This window comes from Myiozetetes cayanensis, unplaced genomic scaffold (assembly GCF_022539395.1).
Source record: "Myiozetetes cayanensis isolate MyiCay16 unplaced genomic scaffold, myiCay2020 scf31, whole genome shotgun sequence".
NCBI classification, from domain to species: domain Eukaryota; kingdom Metazoa; phylum Chordata; class Aves; order Passeriformes; family Tyrannidae; genus Myiozetetes; species Myiozetetes cayanensis.
In genome coordinates, this window is record NW_026087533.1 from 2142440 (window position 1) to 2169500 (window position 27061).

Consider the following 27061-nt stretch of genomic DNA (forward strand, 5'->3'; position numbering starts at 1 on the left):
GAACAGCTGGGAAGCCAAGTCAGAGTTCCTTCCTTCCAAACTTTGGTTTTTGAGGCAGAGGCTGTGCAGGAGGAGCTCTGGCCGTGGGGGTCAGGAGCTATAAATACACTGTACAGACCTCCAGGCTGCTCTGCAGCTCAAGGCAGGGTTGCTTTTGTAAGAGCTGCAAAGAATTCCTCCAAAGTTGCACTCAAAGGAAAAAAGTTCCCCTCTTAACCTGAATTTTCTTTTCACAGATCATTCCTGTGACCCTGTCTGGGTCAGGTGACTGATTCCACGCCCTGGGTGTTGGGTTTTTTTTCTGGTCACACCCACTTTTAAACAGAGTTTTGCACATGGTGAGTGAAAAGCTGCTAAAATGAACACTTTTCCATGTTTATCCCTCTGAAGCGTTCCAGGGAGAATCTCAAGTCCCTGAAAAGGGGACAGATGCCCCTCCTTCCCAATATAAAATTTAATCTGTTTCTTCTTGTTTCATCCATAACTTTAGTTCAAAGGAATTGCTTTTATCAGTTGGGGAATGTCCAGGCAGTCAGGGTGATTCCCAAACACCAGGAAGGGAAAGGACTCTCTTGGCACTTTGTCTGGATGGCTCCTCACCTTTCTGTGCCTCTCTTTGAACAGGGCCTACAGTTCCCTTTACAAAGCCACTGTGACTGTCCTGAGGACTTCCCAGCTCTCTCTTTGCCCTGCTCTTTATTCCATTTCAGGTCAGCCTGGAGAAGGGAAGGCAAAGCTCACTGTTGTGGCATTTCACTGCTTTAGAGGGAGCTTTTCAAAAGAGCTGCAGAGAGACTTTTTACAGGGCCAGAGAGTGCCAGGACACAGGGAATGGCTTCCCAAGCCAGAGGGCAGGGGTAGAGGGGATATTGGGAAGGAGGTGTTGAGGCCTGGCACAGGTTGCCCAGAGAAGCTGTGCCATCCCTGCAAGTGTCCAAGGCCAGGTTGGAGCAACCAACTGCAGATTCTACCATGTAATGCCAATTATAATCACACTGTTTGTGTTTTAGATGGTCCAGAATCTGGATTTGGTTGTTCATCAGCTCTTCAGGACAGGCCAGAGCTGAGCTGTGTGTGCTCAGACACGCTCAGGGAGCAGGAAGGTTGAACATCCCTGTGCATGTCCAGCAACCCCCACAGCTGGGTTTCCGTGGTGGAGCAGCCCATCCCATCCCATCCCATCCCATCCCATCCCATCCCATCCCATCCCATCCCATCCCATCCCATCTCCACTATTCCCACTGCAGATGAATTGCCACGAGTCACCTCAGCCAAAAGAAAGCAATTAAAGGCAACTGAAATGGGCAGCAATTTCATTTATTTATTTTTCCTTCGTGCCTGGCAGGTTCCCAGCAGAGGATGGAGGGTGTGAGGAGCTCTGCAGAGCCCTGGGTGGCAGCAGAGCCCTGCAGCTTCCCAGGGCACAGCTCCTGGGATTTGTGCAGCACGGAGCAAGTGGTACCAGGCAGTTGTGTGGTTGTAGATAGTTGTGATTGCTCAGTGGGACAAATTAATTAAGCAAGGGAAAGTGGGTACTGGGTGATATAGGAACCACCTTAAAATATTTCACTGGTGTTTGTTCATTCCTGCCTGATGGCCAGGAATGGGACTGGCCAGAAAACAGATTTTCTGACCTCATTGAAGGTACATTGAAGGCAGCGGAGGGGCAGGACTGAGCTCTGCTCTGGGGGAGCAGGGACAGCCCCCAGGGAATGGCTGGAGCTGTGTCAGGGCAGGCTCAGGGTGGATCTCAGGGAAAGGTTCTTCCCCCACAGGCTGCTTGGGCACTGAACAGGCTCCCCAGGGCAGTGGGCACAGCCCCAAGGCTGCCAGAGCTGCAGGAGGCTTTGGCTGATCCTCTGGGGCACAGGGGGTGACTCTTGGGGCTGGGCCTGTGCAGGGCTGAGGGTTGGACTGGATGGTCCTTGGGGGTCCCTTCCAGCTCAGCACATTCTGGGATTCAAACTAGGGAAACTACCCCCACTGGAATCATTCACTCCTCCAAAAAGTTCCAGGAAATTGAGGATGGAGGGCCAATAATAGTGTCAGATCAGCCCCAGTTTTTTTGTTTTTCAAGAGTTAATTGCGTTGTGAGCAGGTTGGGGTGAGGTAGAGCCCAGGGGAGGATGGGGAGTTGGGGGACAGTGAGCTCTGTGCAGGAAGCAGAGCCTGAGGAGCAGGGGAAAGGTGCTTCCCACAGCAGTTAATTAGATCTGTTCTCTTCTCCACAACACGAATCAGAATTTGGTGCTAATTGGCAATAAATTAGATTAACTCAAAGCTCCTCCGGTTGCCGCTGCTCTGCTGGGGATACCTCATTAACCTGGAGGCTCAGCTACCATGCAAAGGGCAATTTGCTTTATTTTTCCAACTGAATCACACTGGGAAGGTCATTTCCTCAGCTGGACATCAGGAGTCCACTGACCTCCTCCAACTTGCACTCCCAGAGGGGATGATGGTGTTTGCATGGAATCTAAGATGAATTATCAGCAAGAAAACCTTCCTGGCTGTGAGCTGAGTGGGTTGGAAAGGTGGGGATGGCTGGGAGAACAAACAGGTTCTGTGGAGTTTGGCCTCTCCAGGGTGTTGTTCTCACCCAGAGGAGCTGATGAACTGCTCTGGCCACAACTGATTGTTGCCCTGAGGTGCCTGAGCAAAGCAAAGATGCCTCTGTGTCAAACTGCAGGGGAGGAACGGGGACAGAGGTCATTCCTGGAAGAGAAAACAGCAGGAATTTCAGCTTCCCTTGAAGAGCAGCACCACAGTCTGTGGTTTCATGTTCATCTGATGGGGCAGGATCAGGGTGCAGGATTTGTGTGACCTGGCTGGCTGTTGTTTCAATCCTTTTCCTCAGGAAGGGAACTGCTCCAGCCCAGTTGATTCCCAGCGGCCGTGGCAGCTCAGGCCAGGGACTCCCTTGGGTGGGAACCCACCTGGAAGGTGCTGCAGGGCAGGGACAACAGGTAGGAATGTGCAAAGAGGCCCGTGGAGGTTTTGATTTGTAAAAGAAAAAGAGAAGGGCTGCGAATTCTCCGTGTTGGGACCTCCTTTCCGAAAGTTTTCTAACTTTTAAAACTCTTATAGTTGTGGAGCTGTTTGGAAGTAAAGACAGGAAAATGCTTTTTTTCACTGAAGCACATCAAGGTTAGTTTAGCAAAGCTTAGTTTTAGTACTTTTCCCAAGCTTTGTTCTCACAAAAGTGGCTTATGACAGCTTAGTATTCCTAAAACTGGCTGAGAGTAATTGAAGGCCTAACACAGCTTATGACGAAGTAAAACATTAAAATTAAGAAGTTTAATCAAAACCATGACAAATGACAAGAGTTATATCATTTCCACGATGGCAGGTGTGCCTGTAACCACGCTGGCAGGTTTAAAAGCTGCCCTGAGCAGTCTCTGTGCCTTTAAACTTTGCCATGTGCCTGGGAATGAGATCCTGCCCATCTCCCTGGCCCTTTGGAGTCCCTTGTCCAGCCAATTCCCTCGATTTGTTTATCCTGAGTGAGATGTTTGAGCTCAGCCCCTGAGTCACCCTCTGTGGGCAGAGGAATCGTGGGCACCGAGACGTCAGGGCTGGAGGCTGAAGTCAGACGTGACCTTAAGGAAAAGGTGTAAACAGCCTTTCTTCCCACTCCTTGTGTCAACAAGCAACAGAAACCAGGGCTCCCACTCTGGAAGAATGAAAAGCCTCTCCAAAGCTCAGGTCTGAGACTCTCACCCTGTTTCTATGTACTTTTCTAAGCCCTCTCAGTGTTCTGGCCCCTGTCCCTGTTGTCTTTGCCAATTTTGGGGTCAAGATGCTGCCTGGGAACTCTTTTATTTCACCCAGGAAAGCACAGCCCCGGTGTGCCAGGACCTGAACAAAGAGCTGGGCTGTAACTCTCAGAGCCAGGAGAGGTTTGGCTGCAGCACTTGTGGTACTTGAGCTCCCTTTTGTTCAGGGGATGAATAGTCCTGTGGTCACAGCAGCCTCTCTGAGCCACCTGAGGGATGAACAGAGATCAGGAACAATGGAAAATCCAGGAGGAAGCAGCCCCTTGCTGCTGGCTTGAGAATTAAAGGCAGATTAAAGGTGAAGATACTGTAAAGGTGTTTTGGGTCTGTCTGTGCCACAGCACCCACAGAACAAGGCACTAGTTAAAGAAAATAGGATGTTTCCTGCAATGGTCTTCACCTCCAACCCTTTCTGCTCTCTCCCAGTCCTCTTCTACCCCTTGCTGTCCCTTGTGGCCTCACTCATAGAATCATAGAATCAACTGGGTTGAGAAAGACTTCTGATCATCCAGTCCAACCCTCGCTCCAACCCTGCCATGGTTCCCAGCCCATGGCACTGAGGCCACATCCAGTCTGTCCTTAAACACCTCCAGGGATGGGAATCCACCCCCTCCCTGGGCAGCCCATCCCAATGGCTGAGCACTCTCTCTGTAAACAATTCCTTCCCAATATCCAACCCAAACCTCCCCTGGCACAGCTTGAGACCCTCTTGTCCTGCTGCTGGTTCCTGGGAGAAGAGACCAACCCCCACCTGGCTCCCCCCTCCTGTCAGGGAGTTGCAGAGAGTGCTGAGGTCACCCCTGAGCCTCCTCCTCTCCAGGCTGAGCCCCCCCAGCTCCCTCAACCTCTCCTCACAGGAATTGTGCTCCAGTCCCTTCCCCAGCCTCATTTCTTCACTGCACCTGTTCCAGTTCCTCCTTCCTGACCTTAGGGGCCCAGAGCTGGACACAGCACTGCAGGGGTGGCCTCACCTTCACATTTCTCCATTTTGGATGGTGTTTCTCAGCCTCAGAACTGACCTCAAAGCCTTGTTTTCAGGACACTCAGGTCAGCAGGGAAAGGCACTTCATAAACTCATCCCCAACACACCCAGTTCTGCTCTTCCTTTCTCAGAGCAGCTTCCCCACATCCCTGACCCGAGGTCAGTGTTCCCTCTGATAGGGACTGATAACCAGAAGAGCCTCTGCTTTTGCTGTTAATCCTGAATGGAAAAGCATTCACTGCTTGTTTAATTATGCCTGAATAAGAAATCTCCTCGGGCCCATTTTGTGAAGGGCACTTTACAAATGTTTTTGTGTTATTATTGGAGCAATTTAGCGGGATTACACATGCATGGAGAGGGGAACAGACCTGAGCAGTGGAGGCTTTGGAGAGCTGCCAGGTGCTGCTGTGGAAAATGAGGAGGGCACGTTGCCCTCCAGAGCTGGAGTTTCTCTTCCCTGAGGTGAACAGGGACAGAACCAGAGGGAATGGCCTGGAATTGTGTCTGGGACCTAAAAACCAGATATTTAAGGTTTACTGCAAGTTCTGGGGAAAAGAAAAAAACCGCATTTCTACTCCCTCAAAACATTTCATGCAGAAAGGAACATTTTTTTCCAGTACTTTGTTTTTCCAGCTCCAAATTTTATAAGGTAAAGGTGATGGCAATAGTCAAGTAAAAATCACAGTAATAAAATGGGAAATGTTTATTTCCACGGTTTCTCTAAATATTTTAATATTTTTTTTCTCAAGTAAACAACTGGTGAGTGTTTATTAAACACCCCAGGGTCAGCAGGTGCTTCATCTGCTTCACAATAAGGCTGCAGCTCTAAATAAGGTGAACAGCAAGAAATACCTTGATCAGTAAAGCCTGAAAACAGCGTTGGGGTATCAAATAAAAGGAGTTGAACTGAGGGAAAGACTCACATCAGCAGTTTGTCCTGTGGCTGTGGAGGAAAGAAAAATCCAGAGGTTTCCATTGTTTGGGAACAGAAACCTGGCCTGGGGCAGAGGCAAGAACATGCTCTTTGAAGCTTTAGCTGCTCTTTGTAAAGTGTTTCTAGGTAAGAACATCCCCAAAATACCTGGATTTCTGCTGGAGATTAAACCTTCGTGGAGATGGAGGATAAAAGGGGTGTTAGCAATTAGCTCTGCTGATGAGTTCAGCTCCTGGAAAAGTTGGACTAGCAAAGAACTATTAATTGAAGTCCCCAGTTAATGCAGAGCTGTCAATAACGAGCCACAGTGGAGAAAGCCCATTTAATTTTTAATTCTCACCAGCCCCTTCCAAACAAATGCAGAGTGTTACATCTCCCTGTCCCCTCCACCCGAGCCCAGGGGGTGATGGAAGTCTCCATTAACCCCGGGGCATCCTGCCAGGCCATCAGCGAGTTCCTCACAAAGCAGGGTCAGAATCAGCCAGTGCTTCCCTGCTGGAAGTGTGGATGGAGGCAAACAAGGAGTCCTGGCTTTACAGGAGCTCTGGAACAGCTGGGCTGGGGCGAGGGAAGGGTTTGTAGCTCTCAGAAGTCACCTTCTCCCCACACTCGTCCCAAACCTGTCCCCACACGCCCTATTTTTGGAGTCTTGCTCTCAAACGCTCCAGCCCAGGGACAGCCTGGTGGGGATTCAATTAAACTGCAGAATAAAACAAACACTGTCCCCCGGCCGGGGCTGGAATGCTAAGCAGAGCCCTTGTTTGAACAAAGCACTGCTGTGAACTTGGGTGTTTAAGTGTCCTTTATTTTCCTCAGCTGGGGTGGGAGACAAGGGAAAAACCCTTCATTAACTCAGCTCCTCCACTCCTGCAGCCTTTCCAGGGCTGCTCTGACCTGACCCTCGAGGGTGTTTCCTTTGGAAACCAATCTGCATTTCAGGGACTGACTGAAATCACTGAAACCAGCTTCTTTTTTTCAGGCTGATAAACCAGCTGTGTTTGTGTGGGCAAAGCAGTGACACAGAGACCTTTGCTCTGTTCATTTGCTGGCAAGCTCATGTCTTTATTTCTCCTTAATTAAGTGCTTGCTTGGTTCAGTGTGATCCAAGAGTCAGCCCCTGGGCCGAGTCCCTCGGGTGCTTCTGTCTGGATTTGTGGGTTTTTCCTGGAGAAGGGAAATGGGTGTGGAGGCTGGGTGAGCTCCAGAAGTGGAGGAGCCCCAAAATTCACATCTCACCCCAGAGATACTGTTTGGAGCACCAGATTTTAGACTTTGGGCAAACAGAATTTCCCTGAGGTGTGGTGTGGTGCAGAGCAGCCACAGCTTGTGTGGAGTGTTTTTCCAAAATCTTGTCAGAAATCCCGGTGTGGTGCAATTTCTGGGGGATTCAAGTTCCCCCTGGAGCTCAGCCAAGCACAGCTTGGAAGACTTCTCCCAGAGTATGAAAGTTCTGGGTTACCTGTGAATTCATTTGCAAGACACGTGGTTTTAAAGCAGGAAGAGCTGTTGGAGTTCAAGCTGCCAACTCCTTTTCTCCTTCACCCCCACCAGCTCCAGGGTTTGCTGGATATGCATTAGCCAGTGTAGGATTTTAGGGAATTGGGCTTTTTTTATAGGAATCTGCAGTCAGGCAACCACATCCCACTGAAATCAAATGGTACTTTAGGATGAGAAGAGCATCACTGGCAGGAGTGAGGAAGCTGTGAGTGAACCAACCTCAGCCTGACCAACAGCAGGACACAGAGAGCACTTCCCACCACCAAGGGCTTCCAAGTCCCTGTTCCAGCCCCCAAGAAACCTCCCTCACAGCCGTTATTTCTGCACAATCCCCACTCTTTCCAACCCTTGCAAGGTTTTTCTCAGCCCCTCCTGTCCTACCTCCCCTGGCTCTGAAATCCACCCTGGTTGCCAGTGACATTTCTTATTGATTTTTAAAAAGCTTCTCCTTGCCTACAACTCCAGCTCTGGACCTTCTTCATCGTGTGCTTTCCTTTTATGTTGCCAGGCTGTTCTTGAGGCACATCCTTTCTAATTTATAAGTTTGTCCTACCAAAAAAAAAAAAAAATTCAAATAAAATCAAATTGGACACGTTTGTAGCTAGAAATGTCAGTATTTATGCCTCTCAGTTGGCAGCACCTCCTTCCCATTGCTATTCAATGGTTTGAATCTCTTCAGAGGTGCGTGATATAATTTCATTTTTAATCAGGTTGGAGCTGCAAAGCATCCCAGGACATCACTGGCCAAATGCCCCCAGAGAAGTATTTATGTTGTTGTAACACCCTGATCATCCATCAAGCACTGGATGATAATAATGGCATTTAATTTGAAAATGGAGCTTTGCTTTTATGTTGTTTCTGTGTGCTTTCTGCGAGCAGGGAAGGCTAATTATCTCCTCTGAGGAGAGGACATAAGGCAGAACAGGGATTTGGCCCTAAGTCTGAGCTTTGTTCACTGTCTGGCAGAACTGAACCATATCTACATCTTCAGGCAGGCAGAAGAGACATCAGCTGGCACCCAGTGCTTGTGAAATCCAGCCCCAGCTCTGCCCCTGGGAGCTCCAACCCACACCAGCTCAGCACTTCACAGCAGCAGAACAAGGGACAGGGAACAGGCAGCACCTTTTTTTTGGTAGGGAATTAAATACCACACCTCCTGTGTTCATATTGACTCCAGTGCTGGTCTCTGAGCCCAATCCTTAAAGGATATTTCATTTATTTGTTCTCCCTCTTTGGCTTTTCTACACAGACACGTCCAGCATGGGCTCCCATTTCCTGTGGATGCCTCCAGTACAGGGGGTTTAGGGTGACATCCCAGCCCAACCCACTCTGTAATTCCGTGGTTCTGTGAGGAGAGTGCTTTGCAATGACAAGCTGAGATAGCAATTAATTTATTATTTATTTATTGCTGTATTTATTATTTATTTGTTGTTATAGCAATGTATTAGACAATCTAGGCTCAAGCCTTGTATTTGCACAGACCAGACCCAGAGCCAAGAAGCAGCTCTATCCAAAATTCAGAAGTCTCCATGGAAAATCCTTCTCTGCCCAAGGAGACAGTGAAGTCCACAGGTCCCATGTAACATTTTGGGGACACCTCCTTCAAACACTGACATTTCCTCTCCAACTCCAAACCTTCCTAAGCTGCTTTTGCTCCGATAGTGAGGAGAAAGGGATTAGCTGTCAGCTGGAGGAATGAATGCTCCCGAGGTTTTGTGTGGCTGCAGCAGCAGGAGACAGCAAAGCTGGATTAACAAATCCTGGCAATTTTGATTTCAGCTCCTTTTAGACCGAGCGAGATAAATAAAAAGTAGCATCTCAACAAAAGTGAGCTGCTAAAACCCCACGGTGTGAATTGGCTCCTGGAAAATCTGCTCTGAGACAGTTGTGCTGTTACAATAAGTATTACAATTAATGAGGCCAAGGCTCCTGGAAAAAACCCTGCCAAGGGAGATATGGAATGACAGATCCCTGGTTTCTCAAAGCCTTTGTATGAATATATTTGGGGGAAAAAAAAAAAGCAAAGGCAGGGCGTGCATCACGTGTACAACTGTGCTTGGGGATGTTTCCATGTCCACCTGTGCAGTGGGATCGATGGGAAATGGGAGGGAATTGTGTCATGGAGTGACTCCTCCCGGCCCAGAACACCAGGAGCTCTCACACCATGCCTGCCAGGTGGTTGTGTCACCTGCAGACTTCACTCACTCACTCACTACTCCTCCTTTTCCAGGCTTTTATCACCTCCTCCACAAAGGTTGGCTTTATGATTCCCTTGGATCTTCCTGCTTTCAGACTGCGCCTGGGATTTCTTGCCCACATCACTCCCCTCCCTCACCCTCTCCTGGTGTGTTGTGGCTGTTGTTGCTTTGCTTTCTCTCCTCGAAGCTACCCAACCCAATTATTTCCTTCCACACCTCAGCCACTGCTCCCCAGACCTCTTGATCATGTCCTCAGTCTCCTCTGCAGCCTCCTCACTTAATTGGGCTCCACCAGCCTCGTTCTGTGCCTCAAACTGGACACAGATGGAGTTGGAGTCTCCCAGAGCTCAGGCAGGGAGGTTTCTTAAGGAACCATTTGATTTCAGTGGGATGTGGTTGCCTGACTGTAAATTCCTATAAAAAAAGCCCAATTCCCTAAAATTCTACACTGGATAGTGCATATCCAGCAAGCCCTGGAGCTGGTGGGGGTGAAGGAGAAAAGGACTCCAACAGCTCTTCCTTCTTTACAACTGTGTATCTTGTAAATGATCAAAGTTCAGGTAACCCAGAACTTTCAGTAATTCCCATAAAAAATAAGAGGAAGTGCAGCTGTTGGGACAGAAGGAACTGGTTATGGATTGGGACGAGAAGGCAGTGACAGAAGTGGGAAGCAAAGTAGGGAAATTTAGAAACAGGAAGGTCCAGGGTGAAAAAGTGATTTGAAGTTAAACGTTGCCCAGGACCTGCAATGCTTCTGTGTGTATTTATGGGAAAAAAATGAAAAATCCCTGGATTATAGACATGAAAAAGGGGCAGGGATGTGATCCAGGTGTGGAGGGGAGTTAAGGTGACCCTGCCTGGCCCCAGGACTGGGCTCAGGTACCCCCAGGTACCACCAGCATCTTCTTCCCACCGAAACCCTCTGCTGCTGATTTTCCTAATTAGGCTCAGGAGTCCTGATGAGGAGGGAAAGAACTGCCTGCTCAGACTGGAAAAGAGGAGTTATTTCATATTCCCAGAGCTGGGATGAGACTAAAACTCTTGATGAGATCTCGCTGCTTTGTGTTCATCCCCGAGAAGGCCCCCCAAGAGTTGGAATCACAGCTGTGGTTGTTTTTCTCACGCATGGCAGGAGAGTTAAATATGTAATGAGGTGATTTAAATACCTCAGATTTTTAGGAAGTTTGAAATTTAGAGCTGGGGAGAGATTTCAGTGGGAAACGTTGGGATATTCTTTTCCCCTCGTCATTTCTCATCTTTGTGCTTTCTGCATCAGACCCAGAAATGTCAATAAGGAACATTTTCTCTTGAGATTTCTGCCCCATTTTTACTGACCTGCCACGTCCCCATGGGTTGATTAAGCAGCCAAACACTGGTTATGGATTTGGGGAGACTCAGCAAATGCACAAAGCTTCATTTTTCACTGTTGCCCATAATTATCCGTTTCTTCTTTGCTTTAGAAAATTCAGGTCTCTTTTCTTGAACACACGTTTTCATTTATGAATAAAACACTGTTGAAATGGAACCCACCAGTTGAGAGTAAACACCCAGAACATCCTGAACCGTATCTCTGTGTGCTGAGAGTAATATAAGAAAACAGAGCAAGCCTCTGAAATGATATGATAAAACCTTGGAAAATTAAAGAATAAAATGCACAAAATTACAACAGTAAACAGCCAGTGCAATATCTTTGAATGTAAAGTTTCACTGATAATTGGAATTATTGTCTGGAAGTCCAAGAAGTATGTTTGTCTTTATAATTCATGACTAATATTAAGAGTGTTCCTGTATTTCTTCAGTGCTGCTGTACCAGCTTCAGGGTGAAGCAGCTCATCCCCCAGAACTGTTTAACAGTGGGGTGGATTATTCTCAGTTTCCATGGGAATGGATAAACCACGTGCACAGGATGGGACTGGCACTGCACCAGGGATGGAATCTTGCATGTCTCTATTAGCCTGCCCACAGGCTGGGCCTGTGCAGGGCCAGGAGTTGGATGGATGCTCCTGGTAGGTCCCTTCCCACTCAGGACATCCTGTGATTCCATGATTTTCTAGTATCAACAGCCACATTTGAGCTGGTGGACTTAAAACATGGTGCAGTGAAGTTCTTCCCATCCCCTTAAATGCTGTCTGTCTCAGAAGATGCATGTCCAGTAGCTGTGAAGTTAAATCAGAAATCAACAATTGTCCCAGGGAAAATAGAACACAAGTCCTTCATTCTGGGCAAGATTTTGATTAAAAGCACAGCACATGTCCTCATTGCTTTCCCTTCCCTTGTTCCCGGGACCATGCAGCCCATTTGCAATTAAATTGAGTCTAGTTACCCTCCAAAATGAAAGAAGCTGCTCTGAAAATTATGAGCACGAGTCTCTCTACCTTTTGACAAATTATTTCCTAATGAAAAACATCTGCTCAGGCTAAGAAGGTTCACTCATCTTTATTTCTGCCTCATGCAAATGGTTTTTATTTTGCATATTGCCCAGAAGTGCTTTGGTCATTTTGCCAAAAGGGACAAGAAGGTATTGATAAACTGCAGCAGAGCTGTGAGTGGAATGTAATTCCCCCCCCCCCATTTAATTATCCTTTTTCTTTATAACAGGTGTAATGAGCACAACACCTGATGGCTAATGATAATGCAGATGGCTTGGAATTGTGTCTCCATATGCTGCGTGATTTAGTGCAGAACAAGGCTGGAGTTAACTCTGTGTGAGCTGAGGGAACAAACTCCGGGGCTTGTTCGGGAGGTTCATTTTGGCAAAGAAGATAAAAGTCAAAAGAGACACCCAGGGGTGTTTGGTTGACAGGGAGATGTGGAAGGCACAGAATCACAGGGTTGGTAAGGTTGGAAAAGAACTCCAAGACCATCGAGTCCAACCTGTGACTGATCCCCACCCTGTCCCACAGCCCAGAGCTCTGAGTGCCACATCCTGTCCTTCCTTGGACACCTCCAGGGCTGGGGACTCCAAACCTCCCTGGGCAGCCCCTGCCAATGTTTAACAACCCTTTCCAGCAAGAAATTCCTACTGATGTCGAACCTGCCCCTCCCCTGGCACAGCTTGATGCAGCTCCCTCTCCTCCTGTCACTCTTTGCCTGGGATCCATTCCACACTTCAGCCCAAATCCTGCCCTCTGCTCAGCCTGACAGCACCTTCTGCAGCCTGGGGAGGTACAGACCCATCATCCAACCTGTTGTGACACGTGTTCCTGTTCCACAAAGAGATGTGAGCCATTTCTCCAGCCCTCCACTTAGAGCTGCAATATCTGCCCACAAGAAGAGACAGTGAACCCCATCATGAACCAGCAGGAGGGGGCAGAGAAGGAGAGGAAGAACTGCACCTTCCTTAAAACAGTCCTTGTGAGACAGATCCTTATTTCAGGATTCTTTATCACCAGGATTATTCCCTCTGTGTATTCATCTCTTGGCCTCACCAATTTTTCCAGTATGTGTGGATGGAAAAGGGAAGTGGACTCTATGAGGATGCACACACACCATCAATGGAATATATTTATTTTATCCAAGTTCTAGGTTACACATTCTGCCCTCTCTTTTATCACCAAATTTATTAGTATAATTAGACTTCTAGGAATGCTGACTCTGGCATGCTCCTGTCCATGAGCAGAGCTGGGCTTTCTGCTGGTGGAACTCTGAGTTACACTAGTGGGACCAACCTCAGTGCCCAACATTTTAGGGCCTGTTCCTGCTCACTCAGCTTTGAAGGATCTTCTGCTCTCTGACTGGGCCCCTAATCAGCCTACAGTGACACACAGGAATATTTCCAGAGCTGAACATTTACTGAGGCAATCCCAGCTGGAGCCAGACTAAAGGGAATGTTTCATCCTGAGGCAGAAGTTAATCTGCAAATCCCAAGGATTCTTTACACAGAGAGGTGGCATCATCATCCCAGTGCACATGCTTTCATGTTTTGCTAAACTGGTACCATGCAGAGACATTGTGATTTGCCCCAAATTCCCACAGGGAGCTCGAAATCCGAAGCAGGAGTTCTTTGGATGAGCGCCGCAGCTCTTTACGTTCGACAGGTTTTGTTCCTTTGCTGCTACCCAGAGGACAAGAAACGTTTCTCTTTATGAAACAGAAGTAAAGATGCCTCAGTAAATCTTGTGAACCTCTGGAAAACAGATTTGCAGCCCGTGCTGGGAGGGCAGGAACTGTTTCTTTAGATCAACAGCAGCATCTGTCTGTGGCAAGTTTGGGAGAAGTTTTGGGCTGAGGTGACTTAGTGTTGCAGTTGTTAATCCCAAGCCTGGCACCAACAGCCTGGCAGCAGCTGATGGGTCAAGAATCTCTGCATTCCAAGGAGAGATTCCTCTTTCTTTCCTAGGACCTGGAGGAATTTCTCAGCTGAGAAGGGAAATCCACTCAACCTGGGGCTGATCCCGGGATGTGGTTGGTAACAGTGACTCGATGAGCAGTGCAAATGTTACCTGTGCACCCTGGGAATAACACACAGCCCATATCCACAGCCAGGGGAAAATGTCAGCCTTCTTTTGTGTGTTTATGCCCTTCCTTTGTAGCAAGGACTCAGCCCTGGTGGAAGGATCAGGAGTTCCACCCTCCCAGCCAATTCCTTCCCTCTTTGAATCGGTGCCTGACGAAGTGGAAGGAAAAAAGGGTGACCTTTGTGTGGAGTCTGAGCAGTGCCTGAACAAGGAATGATTTCAGGGCACACAAGGCTACAGATGGAGCAGTAAAATTCATCCTGCAAAGAGATCCAGCCCAGTGCTTTTGTGGGGAGACATCCATTTTCTTCCACAGGTAGTCACTGAAGCAGGGTAAATGCACACATGTAGCTTAAACAGCTCTTGGCCTTGGGCTATGAAAGAATTCGATCTTAATGCAGGGTAGGGTGTGATGTGAGGGTGGAATTTTTAGATTCCTGTTCCTGTGATTGCCAGGGGCTGATTCAGAGGGTCCTTCCTGGTTTTTATTGAGGGATGTCAGTAATTTACCTCAAGGAGACGACACGGTGCGTGCCCTCATCTCACACCTGACAGCCAGGAGAGAAGAACATCTCCTGCCAGTGTTCAAAAGGCAACAAGCAGGTGAAAAAGCTTTTGTTCTTCTCTGTCTCATAAGCAGCTGTTGATGCTGTTAGAGGACACATAGATTTAAAGCAGAGGGACAGTGGCACAGCCGATCTCTGGATGTTCAGGAAAGGAGCACAATTCAGCCTCTGTGTTTGCCTTCAGCTTTGGAAGTGCTCTGGCCCATGTTGGTGGCTCCAGGTCTGCTGAAATTCCAGACCTCCAACAATTTACTGCTGTGGGGGATCTGGCCCACTCCTCTTCAACTTGCCCACCTGGGTGGTGTTACCAGCCCCTTGTTGCCAGAGGAAAACTGTCCCTCTGGAGCCTGGAGAGGCTTCCATCGTGAGGACAGATGAATTCCCAGGATGTGGTACCCTCATAGCAGTCCCCCATGCCTTTAAAGCCATGGGAAAGAGTGAAATGAGGGAAAGGAATAAAGGAAATAAAAGATCTTTGAGAACTGTGGTCCGTGCTGGCAGAAAGTGGGGGAACCAAGGCAGGAAGTTTTCCATTTGCCATCCTCACATTTCCCAGAGCATGTGAGCGTGTTGGACACTGAATTCCCACCTTAGGCCTGCCACTTGGCCGATATATAAAGGAAGGAAGTAAAAAAATGAGTAGGGAGGAATCATTCCCCAAAATCTCCTCTCTGACAGGGCCAGCAGGCTGAGGTGTGTGAGCTCTTCGGGCTCATCCAAGACAAGAGTCAGGCTGGACTTGCCTCCTGGGTTTTGGAAGGAAAGGTTTTGTAATGAGATGAGGGTTGATGGACACTTGTGCATTCCTTCACCTTTTTTCCTCCCTGTTAGAGGATGGCACGGGCTCCTCGGGATGAGGGATGTGTTCAGCCTTGGGGTGGCAGCAGTCAGCTTTGCCTGCGCTCCTGGGAAGCGCCCGCTCGGCTCCTGCTGGGGGCTGGATAGCCTTGGAAAAGCGGCCCGGAGAGGCACGGACTGACTCCCCGATGCGGTTTCCAGCAGCGATGCTCAAGCCACAAATCAGGAGGAAACTAAAATTCCCAAGCCCACCTCCCAGCGGGGACTTTGGGGATGCTCTGAGGCTGAAGTGCACGGGCAAGCAGGGATGTGAGTGAGTGAGTGCAGACAAAACTAACCCACCCAGGCAATGAAAGGAGGAAATGAAGCCAAACGGAGGTGAAGAGGCAGCTGAAGCACAATAAAAAAATGTACTCAGGCACCACTTGTGGTTAATTCAGGTGAAGCTGTGGGGGATCTCACTGCACTCCCTTCTCCTCTGCTTCAAGTGCTTGTTTACCCAGATGGAACAGGAGGACATCCTCTTCTGTCTGAGAGCTACAGGTAATTTTACATCTGTTTAAACAAGTATTAGGCAGGCATTAAGATGAAAGCAGGGAGATTAGATGGTCACTGAGTGCCTTCAGAAGAGCTGGGCCTGTGCAGATTCCTCATTCTCCAGCACAGCTCTTCACAACACTTAGATACAAATATATTTCAACCTTTTTTTTTTTTTTTCTTTCCTTTCCATAGAATCAAGTGTTCACAGAAAGAGTGTCTTCAGAATAGGGCATTATTCCTGTGTGGGGAACCTCAGTGCTGAGCAAAGTGCCTGTGCAGGGCTGGGGCTGTTTGGTGAGTTTGGGAGGAGCAGAGCACAGCCTGGAATTCATCCTGTCCCCACAGAGCCAGTGGAGTCCCTTCCACAGATTGCAGAGCAGGGACAGGCAGAGGCTGTTGGGAAAGCTGGGAATTAGTGAGGTTGGGGAGAAAGACCCATAAAATCATGGAATATCCTGAGCTGGAAAGGACACACAAAGGATCATCCAGTCCAACCCTGGCCCTGAGGGTGTTGTCCAAACTTCTTGAGCCAGGAGCTGTTGGAGACAGCAGCAAAACCTGATCTCCCAGGATATGGTCACACATGCTGGGAACTGCCTGCTGTTTGCACAGGGTGTCCCACATTCCCATCCCTGGCAGGCCACGGAGCTGATGGGACTCAGAGCTCCATGAGATTCCATCTCACATTGTCCACCTAACTGCAATCCATCCAGCTGGAATCCATCCTTGCAGAAAAGGCCAGGGGAAAGGAAATGGGCTCTGTAGGAACAAACCCCAGCCTAGTTCTGCCTCCAGCTCCCCTCAGTGTGAGGGCTGTGCCCCACAGAGGAGCAGCCTCCCTGATACCCCACTTAGAAACCTTTAGGGCAACTTGGTTGTTGACCAGTAACCACAGAGGAATCCCTGGTCAAACTGCTCAGATTTAGCTTTCTAACACCTCAGATAAGTTCAGCTGGGGTCATCTTGTAGCAGCCACTTGAAGCGTGACTTAAACTCACAATTTTTTGCCTATTAAAAAGAGCCTTTTAACTGCTGTGCCCTCTGTGATCAGTCCTGCTGATCTCACAGCTCCTGCCTTTTCCTGTCGCTCTGTTGACACCACCAGCACTTCCAGATTATTTATCCCACCTGTGCTTTTTCATTTAACATCTCCCAGAGTCCATTACCCTCAATGCCACTTCCAATTGGCATTTGAATTTAAGGTGAAATCCAGACCTTGTAAGAAATAGGTTATTTTGTTCTCCTTCAGATGGTTCTGTCTCCTGCACAAGTGTCACTTTGGCTAATCCATTTATACAACCTGACAAAAATCTCCCAATTTTTCACGAACGACTTCTCTGTGAGTGTCACACTGAATTTGCTCAGTGGAACAGAGCGTGTCTACCACTGAACTGGAGAGCAAAGAGCTAAAGCTGCGTGGGGAACCATCCTCAGCTGGTATTTCTTTTCCTACTTACTTTTTTCCTTTTATTTTCCCTTTATTTCCCCTTTATTTTCCCTTTATTTTGGTGTTTCTAGTGTCCTGGTTTTGTACCTGTTTGTGTATTGCCCTTAATATCTCTGCCTGAGACTGGCACCACATTGAGCTGATCTTGCTGTGTGGGACAGACCTGGGGCTCTGCTCCCAGGGAACAGGGACAGGAGGAGAGGGAACGGCCTCCAGCTGTGCCAGGGGAGGGACAGGTTGGACATCAGCAGGAATTTCTTGCTGGAAAGGGTGGTCAGGCACTGGCAGGGGCTGCCCAGGGAGGTTTGGAGCCCCCACCCCTGGAGGTGTCCAGGAAGGCCAGGACATGGGTGGGGGACAAGGTGGGGATGGGGCACAGGGGGGACTCGATGATTTTGGAGTTCTTTTCCAACCCCAAGGATTCTGGGATTCCGTGTTAGGGATGTGCTGGGGGAATAAAAACCAGCCCACCTGCACCTGGAGGGCTTTCCCTGCCCTGCCTTCCCCTCCCAGCACACCCTGTGGAGTTTGTGGTGCCTCCACTCTGCAGCAGCCGCCTCATTTGGTGCAGGAGGATTATTTATTTTGATGCGTAATTACAAGGGGCGATACTTCAGTCAGCCATTAATTAATCCTAATTGGATGTAAATTAATTAAGAACACAGTTTGTCAAGTTCACTTTGCTCTTCCCCAACTCCACTCTGCCCTGGAGCAAAATCCAAGGAGTTGGCCCCAGTCCAGGGTGGCAGCACTGCCTGTGGGACTGTGACACCCAAACCCAGCGTGGCTGCAAGGCATGAAGGGGGCCCTGGGGTGAACAGCACATCTTCCTCTTCTTAAGAGGTTCTTGTTCTTGAGGGAAGGTGTTCTTGGGGTGGTTTTTTACGAGAAGATGCTAATTAGGAGAAAGGATCCACAGCTGAGCTAATATGAGAAAGGAAGGGAATTCAATAGGGAGGAGAGAAGTGAAACAATCCCCTTCCATATTTAATTGCTCCTGTCATTGTAGATGATGGCAGGACACAGTAGAAAACTGTCATGTTTTATTTTCACTGTATTATGTTGTCATTAGAGCAAACCCTATTTATATTTCTATGAAGTTTGACTCAGACAATACTAACATGTGCTGGACATGCCTCATATGCAACAAGAACAACAACCAAACCACCTCAAAGATGCCAAAAACCTGGGGAAACCAGTTTTTCCCTCCCTGGAAGTGTCCAAGGCCAGGTTGGACAGGGCTCAGAGCAACCTGGGCTAGTGGAAGGTGTCCCTGCCCATGATAGGGCCTGGGATTGGGTGTCCCTTCCATCTCAAACCATTTTATACCCATTTACAGAGCTTTTAAACTGTGTAAAAAACCTAAAAATAAAGAAACCCAACAGGGCAGGAACTTAAATTCTGAGAGCCAGTGTAAAAGTCAGTTTGGTGGTTCTCAGAGTGACAAGTGAGGGTTTTTGTGGGGAAGGGTGGTCAGAGATGGGTTCTCTTGTTGGCCTTTGTGTCTCACTGGTTTTCATCTCCCACATCCTGCAGTGCTTCTTGATTCTGTTCATCACCATCACCAAAGTCAATCAAAACCATCCTGGTTCTTGTATCTCTGGAATGGGTGAATTATGTGAGCATAAAACAGTTCCTCCTGCAACACCCACAGGACAAACCCCAGAGACAGAAAGGGAGGGGGCTTTGTGTGCATGGGGAGGACACAGAGAGAGAGACCAGACTGCCTTCCATCCCCATCACCCCATGTGCAGTTAAAAGAAGGGGGAAAAGTGGGACAGTTAAAGGAACAGAATCAATGGAAGAATCCCAGAATGTGCTGAGCTGGAAGGACCCCCAAGGACCATCCAGTCCAACCCTCAGCCCTGCACAGGCCCAGCCCCAAGAGTCACCCCCTGTGCCCCAGAGGATCAGCCAAAGCCTCCTGCAGCTCTGGCAGCCTTGGGGCTGTGCCCACTGCCCTGGGGAGCCTGTTCAGTGCCCAACCAGCCTGGTGGGGGAAGAACCTTTCCCTGAGATGCCACCTGAGCCTGCCCTGACACAGCTCCAGCCATTCCCTGGGGGCTGTCCCTGCTCCCCCAGAGCTGTGAGCTCACACATTAAATGCTGGAGGTAAAACTCCCCCAATTCAGGTGCTGGATCATGGAATCAATCAGCCCACGCTCTGTTCAGTGAGTCACAAGTGTCCTGGATGCAGCAGGTTGATCTGGGGATGAACAGGGATGCTTTGAGCAGGATTTCTGGGCAAATCCCACACAGAGGTCACATTTCTTTTGCCATTCAGGCAGTAAAAGGGTGGACAGATAATGCCTTCAAACACAGGACAAGATTTTGTGAAATAATTTGATATCATTGTATGTTAAAGGACCTTTAATAATTCGGTCTTCAAGGGGCCACTTGCACTGATTGCAGCCCCAGCATTAATCTGACCTTTTCTTATTCTTCACCCTGGAACTCCTCTACAGAGGCTACTCCTGCAGTGTTTAGGAAGTTTCTGTTCTTAGTTAAGCTGCCTTCCAGATCAAAGCCCTTCAAAAGAAAATGTCCACATTAATTGTGAGATAATAAAATACTGAATTAAATTTAAAAAAAAAAAATCATCCAGCTAAGGATGCAAATTTTCCATCCAAGCCTAAAAATCAGCTCCCCTTGTGTGCATTTCCAAAAGGCATCACTGCAGTGCCAATCACCTAAAGCAAGAGGGGGGAGGATGTCAGCAAAAAAAATTCTCTGGATGCACAGAGTCATTGAATAGATTCATGGGCAGCCTTCTGTAATGGCAAGTTTGCAGGGGCCATCAAAACTCTTTATCCATCAAGCTAAAAAGAATGACAAAAAGGAGCTGAAAATAATGATTTGTGCTGTGAACCAGAGGATGGCTGAGACCATTCCACCAGAAGAAGGATGTAATCCTTTAAAATATGTAGTTAACCCCCAGGTTTTGTCAGACAGGTAGAGCTGGAGAAGAGCCACAAATCACCCTGGAGAGAAGCTGATTGATCTGCAGGACTTTGAGGATGTAAATCCTTCTCATTTAAATCCGTGCTGGACCGTTGGACCTGTGGACACTTAGAGGAGTAACAGAACTGCCAAGTGGAGCTGAAATAAAACCAAAGAGCCAAACTCAATTATGAGTTGTCAGGTGGAGGCAACCCTGTCCAAGTGAGTCCTGACACCTGATGCATCCAGCTGTGGAGTCTGCACGGAGTGAAGGAGCTGCTGGGAGGGAGAGGGAGCTGCAGGCTGGGCTTTGGGGCCCTGGGGCAACTGTTGTGTGAGGAGATGAGACCAGACCTCATGTCCTTCAGCTGGTGGCCACTCCTGGGCTTCCTGTGCTGTGGGTTTGCTCTTAGGCAGAAATATTCCTTTTTGTTTCCTGTCTGTTTTCTGCTGAGAACTGTCCTCACTCTGCACTGGTTGGGTTTCTTTAGTTGTTACAGAACTCTGGTTTTCTTTCCTTTCCCACAGGACCTGGACTGACCCCTCAGTTGTGACAACAGGTCATGAGAATGATCTGAAACAGCTGAAGCTGTAACTCCTCTCCCTGGGACCTTCTGTTCATCAAAGTCTTGTAGATCAAGTAAAATTTTACCCAAAGCTTCTAAATAGAAAACACAGGGGAATGATTCAGCTTGGAGCAGAGCAGACTGAGGGGAGACCTCAGTGCAGTTCCAGCATGCCTGGGCAGGGGCAGAGGAGGGGCAGGACTGAGCTCTGCTCTGGGGGAGCAGGGACAGCCCCCAGGGAATGGCTGGAGCTGTGTCAGGGCAGGCTCAGGGTGGATCTCAGGGAAAGGTTCTTCCCCCACAGGCTGCTTGGGCACTGAACAGGCTCCCCAGGGCAGTGGGCACAGCCCCAAGGCTGCCAGAGCTGCAGGAGGCTTTGGCTGATCCTCTGGGGCACAGGGGGTGACTCTTGGGGCTGGGTCTGTGCAGGGCTGAGGGCTGGACTGGATGGTCCTTGGGGGTCCCTTCCAGCTCAGCACATTCTGGTGATTCTGTATTTCTGTGAATTCCCCATGAAAGTTTCTGGGAATTCTGCTTTAGTCCTACTCTAAACTGCAGGCTTGGTAATGGATCTGTGTGAAATCATGAAGTTTGGGGATGTTAGGTCACCTCTCACACCCATCTCCCTGTGAGCAGGTCCCCTGTGTCCCTCTATGTGCACTCCTTCCTCTCCTCTGGGTCTGCTCTGCCACACTGGGATCCCTCATCCTGAATTTCCAGCCCCTTCCAGCCTCCAGCAAATCACCAGGGCTGCCAGCTTCTCCAGGCTGGTTCATCAGGGAAGGAGAGCAGCGTTTCAAGCTGTCATTTTTGCCCCCCTGGTTGTAAATACAAGCTCAGCTTCCCGGAGAGGAGATCTAAAGCTTCGATAAGTTCTGACCTTCGGCAGGGAGGGTAAAGGGAACAACCTGATAAGGAGAGAAAAATGGGCCTGGGTTTTAAATGACTAAAGAGGTTTTGAAAATCTCAAAAGGGAGCATTATGGAAGAAAGAGAGAAGTGAACCATTGATATTAAGGACAACTTGCTCAGTAAACTTCCTCAGCCCTTCGGGGTGGCAGAATGGGGTGTTTGGAGAGACCTGAAGAGCTCACTCACATTTACTGCTGACACCAAACGGGTTCAAAGACAATCAGGAGCATCCTGAGAGGGTTTATCCATGCCAGAGGTGCTGAAGGGAAGATGGAGACAAGACAAGGATCCTAACAAAGGCAGGGACTACTCATAAATATTTATTCCCTCCTCTGGGCTTCTCCAGCCATCTCCTGTTAGTTCCATGTGTGCATCCATCTGCTTCCAGGGCTGTCAGGGCAGCTGAGAATTCAGGGATCACCTTGTTTGTACCCTCAAGCTCTTCTGGTCTGGGTCTTGCATGTTGGGGGTGGCAAGAGAAGGTGATGAGCCATTTGCAGGTTCAGGTGTCACTCTCAGTTCCTTTAACTCCTGGTGACAGTGGGTGACAGTTCTGTAAAACAGCTGCTTTCAAGACTTCTGTATCGGATTGTTGCTTAATAGGCAGGACCAAAATCACATCAGTTCAGAAGGATCAACAGGACAGGTATAAGAGGAGACCACACACGAGGTGGCACAAAGGACCTGGACATCAATCTGGGGTTTTGTGACCTCAGTGTGTGTGTTACTGATGCAGCTTTTGAAAGCAGCTTCCCACTTTGCCCTCCCTCACCTTGCTCCTTCCACTTGCTCCCATCCCTGGGTGACTCAGAGCAGCGAAATGGCCGAGCTCATGAAAAAATAATGAACAACAAATGCCTTTTGGCAGGGACTTTGCTATTTTGGTGTCAGGTTGGTCCTTTGACCGCCAAACCAGCACTTAGAGCTGCCACCTCCTTGATTAAATCACACCCTGCCTGTGATTTCACATGAGAGGACATCTATCCTTGCTGTGCCTCTCCTGGAGCCATGAACTCACCCTGCAAGGGCCTCGGGCTCCCTGTTCATCAGCTCGGAACTGGCAGCATTAATATGAAACCACTGGCTTGTTTCTGCACTTTAGGATCCTGCCCAGACTTAAGTAAATGACTGCAGGTTTTGCCTGTCAGATTTTGTGCTTGTAACCCCTTGGTGATCTGAAATAATCAGGAGGGATGAACTCAGATGAGTTCTGCAGTCAGTGCCACTCAGAAGTGACAGAGAGACGAGACTGGAGTGGTTTTGTGAGGGTACAACGTGCCTGTCCCTGTACCAGGAATTCAGCAGCCAACTTCAATCCCTTTCTGCCACCCAGGGCAGTGTCACTCTGGAATCATCTGGATGAACAAATCTAGATTTTTGAGTTTTGATTGATACCTGATTTGCTCTGCATTGATCAGGACTGAATCCAGTAATAAAATTACTCCATTTGCACCAGGAGGGACTGGGTGCAAAACTGGTTGATGGTTTCAAGGAACCTTCTTTTTTTCCCCCTCATTCTTCCCAGTAATTATGCCCAGGAGGGTGAAAAGCTTTGGATTGCATCAGACATATGCCATTGCACATGACAATTCATATTTTAGAAAGCGTTTCACAAGCCCTTCAGGAAAATAATGCTCAATCTGTATTTGTTTAAATAGGGAAGCCAACTAAAGGATTCTAAAGGAGGGGAAATATGGAGGGAGAGAAGACCTGGGAATGATTCTTCCCACTTTAAAATCAGGAGATCTTCAGACTTAAAACAAGACCAGGGAAAATTGGGTGTAAATATGTGCGGTGCACAAGAGGGGAAATCCTGCCTGGAGGTGACAGGGACACTGAATCCAGCTCCATTCTTTGGGAGCAGTTCCAGAGCTCTCAGCATTCCCACAGGACAGCAATCTTTGCACTTAAGAGTTTGGTGCTGGAGCCAGGAGCTCTCAAACTCCTCACACTTCCAGCAGGGTGGTTCCCTTGGGTGCCTTTGCTTTGGGGTTTGTTTTGTGCTATATTGATAGGTCAGGAGGGGAGGATTCCCTGGATTTCCACGTTATCCTGCTGTTTGGGCTGGAAATGAGTTCAGGCAGGAGCTTGGGTTTGCTGAACCATCTCCAGCTGTCTGAGGGCCAAGGTCTTTGAGGACCCTGGGCTGGCTGTGGGGTCAAATCAGACACAGCACAACCCATCCTTCAGACCTCCCTGAGGGCTCTGTCTGAGCAGTTCTCCCTCTGGGAGGAAAATAATGGATTATAAACACCACAGAGTCACTCAAGGAAGGCACTTTTGTGAGCAGCCAAACAGATGAGATCATCAGATGCTCCTCTGAGCTGCCCTTTGCTCTGGGACACCCTCGGTGCCCCCCTTGCTGTGATCTGTGACATCAGCTCACACAAACACTGAGATCCTGCCCCATTCCAAGCTCAGTGTCAGCCAGGAGCAAAGAGCTCCTCAAAATAAGCAGCTCCTCCAGGTCAGGTGGGTTTTAGTGGTGTTCTTTTAGGGCTTTGTTCTTGCCCCTCACACCACCTGCCTGAGGGCCAAGGTCTTTGGGGACCCTGGGCTGGCAATGAGGTCAAGTCATACACAGCACAGCCCATCCTTCAGACCTCCCTGAGGGCTCTGTTTGAGCAGTTCTCCCTCTGGGAGGAAAATAATGGATAATAAACACTAAAAAAGTCCCTCAAGGAAGGCACATTCGTGCCAGGCTGAGCAGCCAAACAGATGAGATCATCAGATGCTCCTCTGAGCTGCCCTTTGCTCTGGGACACCCTCGGTGCCCCCCTTGCTGTGATCTGTGACATCAGCTCACACAAACACTGAGATCCTGCCCCATTCCAAGCTCAGTGTCAGCCAGGAGCAAAGAGCTCCTCAAAATAAGCAGCTCCTCCAGGTCAGACTTTTTTAATGGCTTTTTTTTTTGGGGGCTTTATTCTTTCTAATTCTGCCTTTTCCCCTTGTCCCACGGGGGAGCAGAAAAATACCCTTCACATTCCTGAGTGTTTCCCTTCCCTGCTCCTGACATTGTGTGTTTTCATCTCCCTTTTCCGGGCTGACTCTGAAACCTTCCAGTGTTATTACAGGGAAAGAAAGTGTTTTATCATTAGTTAGGTTGATGCTGTGCAATTAGAGATGGAACAGCCATTGTGGCAGGACAAATGACATAATTCCCCCTGTCTGATCTGTGCCCCATCACGAATCAGATCTTTTCCTTCCCGAAATACAGAAGCAATGAATCTCATCAAAAGCACATCGTCAGAGTTCACCGAATTTTCCCTCATTTCATAATCAAAAGTCATTGGAAATGCTACAGAGGCTGTTAAAGTTAAATTCCCTCGCTGCTGAAGTGCACATCAAAGAACAGATGCTCAGCACAGTGTCAAAAACGGTGAATTGACACTGTAAATCACTTAGCATTTGTGTTTGAACAAGGTGCTGTGTGCGTGCTCCGGGGACAGGAGGGTGTGCTCTGGAATTTCCTGCTGAGGAAGGAATATTTCCTGACGTTTGTGATGGCACTGGCAACAAAGCTGAGGTTTGATGGCCATCTAAATGAGGGAAAAAACAGATAAGAAGCTGTGCAAATGACTCAGGCCGTGAGTTTTGGGGGGAGAGGATGTACTTTTAATATGTGTTTGGACGTGATCCCATTTGCAGAAGCTCCAAAAACGTGTAAAATCGTGTTTTTAACACTCCTAAGGCTGTGGAATAATCACAGTGACAGAGGAAGCATGGCTTTAAAAGTTACATCCCTTAAAAGTTACTTTTTTTTTTTTTTGCCTGATTTCCAACTGATTCCTGGTTCCTTGAAAACACGAAGTAAACCAGAGGCATGTGAAGCATCTCCATGGTTTTATTTTGCACTCAGGAGGAGGCAGATCCACGTGCTCACAGCCAGGGACTGTCTTTCCATTCAGAGGTGCTGAAATCCAGAAGAAAAATGTAATTTATTCAGATGCTTTTACTTCTAAAATAGGGGTTTAACCCATTTTGTAACTTTTTAAAGCATTAAAGAATTGTATACAATATCTTTGGTCTTCAGAGGACTAATAAAATCAGATGCTTTGGGTGGTCACCTCCCAAAATAAACCCTTGGCAATTCTCATCTACTTCTGAGAGAAAAGGCCAAAAATGTTGGGTTCAGAGTTGGACAAGAAAGAAATACAATTGAAAAGGAATACAATTGAAAAGAAATACAATTGAAAAGAAATACAATTGAAAAGGAATACAATTTAAAGGAAATACAGTTATATCCAAGAGGTTATTGGGTTTTAGATCCAATAAAAGGATTTTTATCAGGACCACTAAGAGGTTTTTGGGAACACGTACATTTAGAAGCAGGTGGAGCAATGAGTTAAAAAAAGACTTTTCCTTTTAAGGAGAGCTTTCAAATAATTTCTTTTTAATATCTTTATTTTCCTCTTCTGTGGGAAGATCAACTGCTGGGGGTGGGGGGTGAAGATGCCTCATTTATCCTGCTGATATAACCCCAAATGACCCACCCATTGTAATTACCTGCTTTATAAACCCAAAAGCTGGTTTTAAGCATTAAAACTGGAAGTGTCTGGCCCAAGAAGAGGTTTTCTGTCAGGCCTGGTTCATTGTCCCAGAAATTCCAGTGGCAAAAGGGACTGATTCGATCAGATTTGGAGTTTAAATTGCATTTTAAGCCAAAGGATCTGGGCTCCAGCAGATGGGTGACAATATGTGCAGGAGCCAGGGAAGAGTAAAGCAACTTGAGGAAATGAAGATCAGATGTTGCCAAACTTGTCTGAGTGAGACTTCACATCTGCCAGCGAGGGCTGCCTGAGGAATCACAGCATGGAACTGGGAAAAGGGGGATGCAGGACAAAAAGCAGGCATTGGAGGCCACCAGATGAATTCTCCCAGGTTTGCAAAAGGAGAAGGAGCTTAAAGCTCATCTCATTCCACCCCTGCCATGGCAGGGACACCTTCCACCAGCCCAGGTTGCTCCAGGCCCCATCCAGCCTGGCCTTGGACACTTCCAGGGATGGAGCAACCTCAGAGTTCCAACCAGGCTGCTGATTATTCTTTAAAATTCAGAGGACAATGATTAATCTTCCCCATTTCTCCTCCTGCCACCCTTTTGATCACCCTCTCCCCAAGCATTTTATATACCAACATGGACATAGAGAAGTGTGTCAGGGATAGAAGCTCTGAGAATTAACAGGAATGGGCAGCTGGAAGTTAATTAATGACTCCTGCTACTGATTGACACTTCCTAACATGTCTTCTGTTCTTGTATTGCCCAGCTGAGCTCTCAGTCACGTTGTGTTAAGATTATTCCTTGGGATGCAATTGGAATTGCTGAGGCTTTGGAAATGGTGCTTGCCAAGCGTGGGTTTATTTAAAGAGAAAAGGAAAAGGACATGAAAAGAAGAAGGAAAAAGCCTTGTAAGCTTAAAGGAAGCTTAAGTAATACAATGCAGGAACATGG

General features: G+C 48.1%; 1 protein-coding gene across 2 annotated transcripts in view; it reads right to left on the reverse strand.

Moving 5' to 3' along the window:
* The window catches only part of EPB41 (erythrocyte membrane protein band 4.1), a 777038-nt gene that overhangs the window by 144832 nt on the left and 605145 nt on the right, over positions 1–27061 (reverse strand). Inside the window, exon 23 of one of the 2 annotated variants that reach the window (XR_007630138.1) lies at positions 22954–22964. The exons of the other annotated variant lie outside the window; for it this stretch is intronic. The gene's annotated coding sequence lies outside the window, so the exon portion shown is untranslated. Of the gene's footprint in view, positions 1–22953; positions 22965–27061 lie in introns of those variants that run through there. 2 annotated transcript variants of the gene reach the window in all.